Source organism: Gymnoscopelus braueri (assembly GCF_963280865.1).
Source record: "Gymnoscopelus braueri genome assembly, chromosome: 23".
Classification (NCBI taxonomy): domain Eukaryota; kingdom Metazoa; phylum Chordata; class Actinopteri; order Myctophiformes; family Myctophidae; genus Gymnoscopelus; species Gymnoscopelus braueri.
The window spans coordinates 10492116-10500404 of NC_137625.1; positions in this window are offsets into that span (position 1 = coordinate 10492116).

Here is an 8289-nt window from a genome sequence, read left to right on the forward strand (position 1 = left end):
GATGCGGACCAATCAGCTCAAGGTAAAGCTGAAGCTGGTATGTTCCCTTGGGGTTATACAGCAGCGGACCAATTAGAGCAGCTGAAGTTCCACTGCATGCTAAACTGGCATTTTGAGCTACCTGAGGAACTTGCATGTCAAACATGGACGAACATAAGTTAACATGTTATTAAATTAACATGTCTTTCTTTCTTTCCTTTATTTATTCAGGGGAGCCCACTGAGAGCAAGCTCTCTTTTTCAGGGACGCCCTGATAACAGCATATAACACATATAAAATACATACATAATGAAAAACAATAACAAACATTTGAAAAAGCAATTGTTCAATTGCTTTTCTCATGGTCTTTGTGAATAAATAAGGCTATGGCTATATATTTGACTGGCATTCGGCTATTTTCAACGTTAATCCCAACTGCCGTAAAGAGGTCACCTGTTCAAAACATCACGATCCTTTTCACTGTAACACTAATAGTTTATAGCACGCACGCACGCACACACACACACACACACACACACACACACACACACACACACACACACACACACACACACAGTCCTCCACTCTTCTAGCTTTTGTCCAGCCAGAAAAGTTGGTTTAGACAACTTATACATATCAAGAGAAGAAGTCTTTCTACTGAGGAGAATAGACAGGATGTCAGATAGTCTTTGTGGCTTTGGCTTTGGCTTTGTGTGTGTGTGTGTGTGTGTGTGTGTGTGTGTGTGTGTGTGTGTGTGTGTGTGTGTGTGTGTGTGTGTGTGTGTGTGTGTGTGTGTGTGTGTGTGTGTGTGTGTGTGTGTGTGTGTGTGTGTGTGTGTGTGTGTGTGTGTGTGTGTCGTGCGTGCGTGTGTGTGTATCTGTGCGTGTGCGTGCGTGCGTGCATACGTGTTGATGTACACACCTTCCAGTGGTACATTTATTTGCATGTGCTTACATTTGAGGCTGGGTGTGGGTCTAAGAGGCACCCAAACACTTGTGTACGTGTGTGTGTGTGTGTGTGTGTGTGTGTGTGTGTGTGTGTGTGTGTGTGTGTGTGTGTGTGTGTGTGTGTGTGTGTGTGTGTGTGTGTGTGTGTGTGTGTGTGTGTGTGTGTGTGTGTGTGTGTTTCCCACATGTCAACACACAGATTTAGCAAAACCGGCTGCTGAATGGCATAGTGCTATACCAACTTAGCCTACTGGAAAACATTTGTTCAAGACGTCTCCTAACACGGACATGTTAAGGAAACGTTCAAGGAAACCAATGGGCTGATGATGTACACAAAGATTGGCAGCTCTGTTTGATTGTACTTGAAACAATATTGAGGGATTAGTACAGTTTTCAAGAACTGGAACGTCCTAATGTTTATATACATCCTGTATACTGTATGAAGCCACATTTCTACAGAGTAAACCTATACTGCTTATGTACAGCAAAGACATTCAGTCAAATATCCCACTTGTATGTGAAAGTAATCAACACCCAAATTCTGGCACCAGTTCAGCTTAAGTGGTTGAGAACAAACACTTTGAACCCATCCTTTTTTGTTTTGACTTGCCATTGGATATTGGCGAGCACCAATCTTCTGTACAAAACAGACGGTATATGTGTATTATTACACAAACCACGTCAACGCGGCGGCATAATCAGTACGACTACCAACAACTTGGACAGACACACCAAGCGTAACAGCAGGCAGCCTTGTTAGCTGTCTGACATGCAGTTACAGTCATAGACACATAATCCATTACAGCTGTGGAGAGCTTAATGCAAACCAGGACACTGCAAAGAGTCCGCTTTTCTCTCTTATCTGAATGGGCGAGCCTGATGGACGCACATGTACACACTCATACGCAGAGACAGACTGACACACACACACACATACACATACACATACACACACACACACACACACACACACACACACACACACACACACACACACACACACACACACACACACACACACACACACACACACACACACACACACACACACACACACACGGATGTTATTTCCCGGTATATGGGCTGATGAAACACTATGAATTACAGTGATGTAATTTCCTTTTTTGTCCCACAAACCCTCTAAAAGGAGTGTCACTCATCTACACACCCATACAGCACTAAGACACCTATTGTTCTTAAACTTTGTTGAAGTATAATGTCACATTAAGTGTTTACAGGTGCACATCACTCACTGAATAGTATGTGGTGCTGTAGACTGTGTTTCTGTACTATATTGTTGCATAATATACAATATGTGTGCTCTGGCTGTGCAGTGTTTGTGTGCATATCAGGTTTATGTGTAAGCGTTTGTGAATAATTGAAGTCAAAAGTTATAGTCTTAATACAATATCACCACAAACACCTGTACTAATACACTGTGTGTGTTTGCGTGTGTGTTCACTTCTGTCTGACAACAGAGGAACTGTCTGTGACAGCCTATTATGTTGTTTTCCAGTACATGTGGTTTCTAAGTGGAAACCACATGTACGAAGAGATTTTATGGAAAAGAAAAATAATGATCCTATACGGGTTACAAAGCAGTAGCCGGCATGAAAAAAGTAACTACGTTCTAGTAACAACATTGTCAGTGACTGTTTGTGTGAACTGGGGAGTGGTGGGTTGCAGAACAATATTCCCCAGCTAAATAAAGTATTTGTTGGGTCAACCCCTGTATGAGGTCACATGATGAGCAGCTAGACTTGGCGGTAACAGCATCTTATTTATTTGGTGACATTTTGATTGTAAGATTATTATAATAGAATTTTAACGGAGAACATCTTTATAACAAAAGGTCTAAGATCTAAGATTCAAAACAGTATACAGCGAGCGGGGCAGTTGGTAGGCTGACGTCACCTCTCAGGTCTCTATCTAAGAGTGCACGCACATTGTTCTACAGTTAATAATGCGATTAGTAATATTTGTCGCACAATTCTATACATAATGCTACCAAATAAAGAATTCAACAACACAATTAATACTTTGAATATCATCATTCAATTTCAACACAAAATTAATAAGAAAACATGTCCAAGCCATCAGATGCCCAGTTTAGGAAGAAGAGGGAAGAACAAATATGAGAAATGTTTTTCTGCCCTGAATAAAATGAGAGCTATGAGAGTGAGTGAGCGTGCATCAGAGATTTGTGCACTGCACGCATCAGAGAAAGTGCACATCAGAGATTAAATTGATTTGGTGTCGGGTCTCGGGTAGGGCTCGGACTGAGAAATTGCAGACCCGTGTCAGGTTGGGGCCCGGGCCAGGCTCGAACACCACGGGCCAGGACCGGGCTCGAGTTGCAGTTTTGGAGAGAGAGAGAGAGAGAGAGAGAGAGAGAGAGAGAGAGAGAGAGAGAGAGAGAGAGAGAGAGAGAGAGAGAGAGAGATGCAATAACCAAGCCAATGCTGGGTACCGAAAGCTGAAAACCCTGATCAATGTCAGTGCAATAAGCCCGGCAACAAGCTGATAACACAGTGGGAGACACCTTTGCTTATCCCATGGCTCACTTGAGGCTTCTCTTGGGTGAATGACAGCTTACTTGACAGAATGTTTCACCATGTTGAGCGACATCCCACAACTCCCCGTTCATCTCTCTATATCTTTCACTTTCTCTTTCTACTAACCAGCTCTTCCGCTGTCAATTCCGTTCATTCAAGTCTGCACACAATTCACTTGCCACTAATCCCATGTCTCTGTGTTCTTCTTCTCATGCCCTTCTGTTCCTGCCATTTCTGCAGCCTCCCTTCAAGTTCATCCATGGTACAATACTGTACATTCCATTCTAGTGAGTCATACCCTCCTATTAAACTGTCATTGTGATCCTCATCACTTGGTCGACTGACAGCGGCCCCTAAAGGTCTTTGACTCAGGCAGGACAAACAACTGATCTTACACCGTATATTATGTGCAAATCTGTCCTGGGGCCACAGAGCCAAATGGGCATGTTTTCATGATTGCTCAAGAGCTGTTACCTTGGAACATATGAGCACTGTAACCAGCTGTTTGTTTGGTCATGCCCAAGATCTGTTGAGGATTAACATCAGCCATGGATGTATTTACAACAACTGAAATGTGAACAGGCGTGTGTAGGGTTTTGGTTCTAGTGTCACAAACGAACACTTATTGGAATAATACTGAACAACAATTTTATATTTGCAATATAGATAAATATGAAATTATAATTTAGATAAATAAATCTGGGGGGGAAAAAAAGAATAAATGGGGCTGCATCATTATACTGTATATGATGGCCAGCTGGTGGACTCTTTAAAATAAAATAAATCCAAAGCACCTTACTGTACAATGAGTGCATACACTTTCAGGGTGATTGACATTAGTGCACATGTCTCCTGAGGGAAAAAGAGATCATCCTGACACTTCAACGATGTTCTCTACACTACACGATGGACAGCTCCACAGCTACAGTACAGCAGACTGGGGAGAACATGACATACTAGACTGGAGACAAAGTGACTAATAGAGCATCCAGGATGACTGATATTATGATGAGGGTACAGAAAATGGTAGAACTACAATAATACAGTACAAAACTTGTTTTTGGATAAAATCTTAATTTTAATGTGTGGATCAGTGGTTGTGTGCATAAACCCTCTGCTTCTGTACCAGCATGTATTGTATGAGCTGGTCGAGTCTGGTCTGTCCCTGCCTCCGCTGGATACATCCCCTGCAGTTTTCTGTCTAAATTATGGAAACGTATAAAAGGGTAGACACCAAACCTGCCAACATTAGGCTGTGAAAAAGAGGGAGATTTTCTGAGGTATCGGCATGGCTTACCCACAATGCCCCCACCCTCATACAACTCTACACTACAGATTAATTAATAGAATAAATACAAAACATTTGAAACTAAAATGGCTTTTAATTAGTCTTAAATTCATTGCTAACAACGGTAAAATAAAAAAGTGACTGTATAAAATATCCAAAATAATCTGAAACTTAGATCCAAATAATAACAATCATAACAATCAATCAATAATGAAAGAGAGTGAGTGGCTGAGTGAGTGAGTGAGTGAGTGAGTGAGTGAGTGAGTGAGTGAGTGAGTGAGTGAGTGAGTGAACGAGCGAGCGTGCATGCTTGCGTGCCTGCGTGCAGGACGTCCCCAAGTCTTGTGTGATAAGGAGCAACTGTGCTCTACAGCTAAGGTTTGCCCAACATATCTTATTAATGCATGGTGTTTGCTGGTGTAGCTATAGTGATTAGAAGGGTTGAAGGTCTCGCAGAAAATGTATTGAAATTTGGAAGTATACTTCTTCTTTGGACCGATTTCATCCATTTCTCAGCGGCAAAGTGAGTGGAGGGGAGGGCTTGAGCGAGCACATTGACGAGTGATGCCTGATCAGGCATGCTATATCCAACACAGAAAGTGAGAAACACCCATTTGATTTGTATCACTATGAATTGGGAGATTAGCAGGATAAAATGGCAATTGGGAACACAATGGGAGAAAAGGTTATAAATAGGGAAACTCCCAAGAGAATCAGCAATGTTAGTTGGTATGCATTTCACAGAAAGACATACATCAGGCTGACAATGTCAATCCCTGATCATTGTGTCAAACCAAATGAAAAACAAAGAGGCAGTTCTTCTGGGGGAACAACTATATAAAGCCTCAGAACCCGTTCATAAGGAGAACAATAAAACCAACATGTTTCGCCCAACACTGGCTCCCGTCAAAGGCAAGGGTTGGCCGACACATGTTGGTTTTATTGTTCCACTGAACGAGTCATTAAAGGCGTTTTATATTTTTGCTACCTTAGTGTTTTTTCCTTTGGTTTGATACATCTAAAAAGCATGTAGTATTCATCCAGTACCTTTTTTATGCTTAAACAGATACAGGGTTTATGAATGACGTTCAGAGAGCCTATCTTTGATCTGCAGCTACTCAGGAATAATGTACTTGAGCTTTTAGGATCACAGTCACATGCTGAAAAGGTGTTTGTTCAGTCTCTTCTTGAAGGCATGAACACTACTTGATGTGATGTCTCCAACAACAGCAGGGGGAAGGCTGTTCAATGTTGTTACTGCAGAGTGGAGAAAGCTCCTGTCAAGGCATTAGGTGAGAGCCCTGCTGCTTGACAAGGCACGGCATAGTGGTTCAACCTGGGACATGAGCTAAGGGCAGCAGTGCTTTCAGATCTGCTGGACAGTTGAAAGTGTACATTTTGAAAAGAACAGTTGTTGCAGCATCTGTTCGTGGATAGCTCAGCTTGGTGATGGCATAATGCTTTAGTTTAGGGCATACTCATGTGCACCAAAAGAATGTAATGCTTTTTTCTGGATGATACCCAACTACCATGTAGTTTGTGTGGCATTCATCCAGGCAAGGCAGGGGTACTCCATGATGCTCCCGATCTGGGTTTTATAGGTGTTGGCTCTGCCTTTAGCTTGTTGGCCAGCTTTCACCATGCTCCAAGATGTCCAGCGTGCTTGCAGATGTGTTAGACATACAGTATGCTGTACCTGGCGGGTCCACTTGAGTTTTGTGTCTCAGAACTTCCATCTGCTCACTGAGCTTGATTTTAGTGCTCCCAAAGAAGAGATCTGGACAACATGATTCCTCTTTCTGGACAGGATCATTGCCTCACACTTGCTCTGCTCAAAGGTAAGCTTCCAGGCATCAGCCCACTTTCAGACGTTATCCAGGCCTTTGTTTAGGCTTGCTGCCATCTCAGACCTACCAACTACTGTACTTTGCCGTTTACTTTACACATTCATTGGGCTTCTCAAGACAGAAATTAACCTATGTGGATCCTTTAATTGAACTGTATTCACCTTTTAAAACCCTCTTGCTGACTATGAAATTTAAGGCTGTAGCCTTTGAAGTGATAGCGGGTTCTTTTGAAGCCTCACGCCAGCATATCTTTCTATCATTGCCTCTAGACATACTGTGTACAGTAAGCGATGCAATCAAAAGACCTGTTGTCAAAATATGGTGCTGTTACATTTCCAACGGGAAATTCCACTCTAACACAGAAGTACTACAGAAGTAAAAGTCTTTCATTCTTTGGGGCGGGTCAGTTTAAAAATTGTTAATCACACACACACAATCTAAATTATTTTAAAAATCTACAAGCTCACATTGTGTCATATCGTGGCACGTTGTGAGCTTGTAGCCTGTAATGACATTACCAAAATAAGGATGCCAGAGTTAAAGTGGTTAAACAAGACTCCATAAATGACAATATGACCAAAGAGGTCATTTCTGAATTTCTAGGAACAGGCTGCTTCTAAGTTATTTTTACGGTGTGGCTCTGAAACAGGCTGGCCGTCTACAAGAGGGTCTGTCGGCCTGTGTGCGTGCGTGCTTGCTTGTCCGGAGCCGATCTCCCAAACCACTGGACCTTGGCGCTGCCAAATGACTTCTGTACACTGCCAGTAGGCCATCTTAGGCCACGTTTAGACGACAACGCTCTCTAGTGAAAACGTCAAAGTGCCGTTGCGTACTCACTTTTTATTTTGCCTTTAGACGGTGACGCACCACTGATTGAAAACGCGGTAGTGTGCACAGCTGATCTGTGGGTTGCCATGTCCGCTTATTATAAGCGACTTTGGGCTTGTTTTTCCTGTAAAAGAGAAAACACAATTCTCCCATAACAGAAACAGAAGACATTTGGCAGCGCCAAAGCTACATTGTTTCAAATGTAGTGGGAGGGGCCTATTTCTTACAAATTACCCTATGAACTCCAAATTGTAATCACATGTTAGAGTGCACATCCAAAAGTGCTTTCAGTAAGTTCTGCCTATTGCACTTTTTTGAAAAAAAGGTTTAACCATAATGTATTACATTGGGTCCTGACAACTGTGACCCAAAGCTGCCTGCAACCCACACCTGCAACCCAACTCGTATACACAGCATTGGGTGTGCAACCCAGCCTGGCAGAGATATGTGCTCTGCGGAGCGCCCCTTTCCAGCTATTCCTGTACCAACTTGCACTGTACAAATCCATAGTTCTGAGTGGAATTATTACAACTGACATGTTCCCAACTTTTGCCTTTGGAAGCCTGCCAATAGATAATAGGTCTAATAAGCACTTCCAGCAGCAACAACTGTTACTTTGTCTGTTACATTTGTCTGTTATTTCCTCATAGCAGACCACTGTTTTCAATAATCACTGCTTTGCCTCTGTTTACATCGCTATGGAAGCGGAAGTGGGTAAACTAATAATACAATAATTAATTTAAACATATATTAAAATGATATATTCATTGGTTATAGATGTAGGCCTATGTTCACCAACCTCAGCAACGCCTCTACTTATTTCTCGCCAAGCATCCCCTTCTTT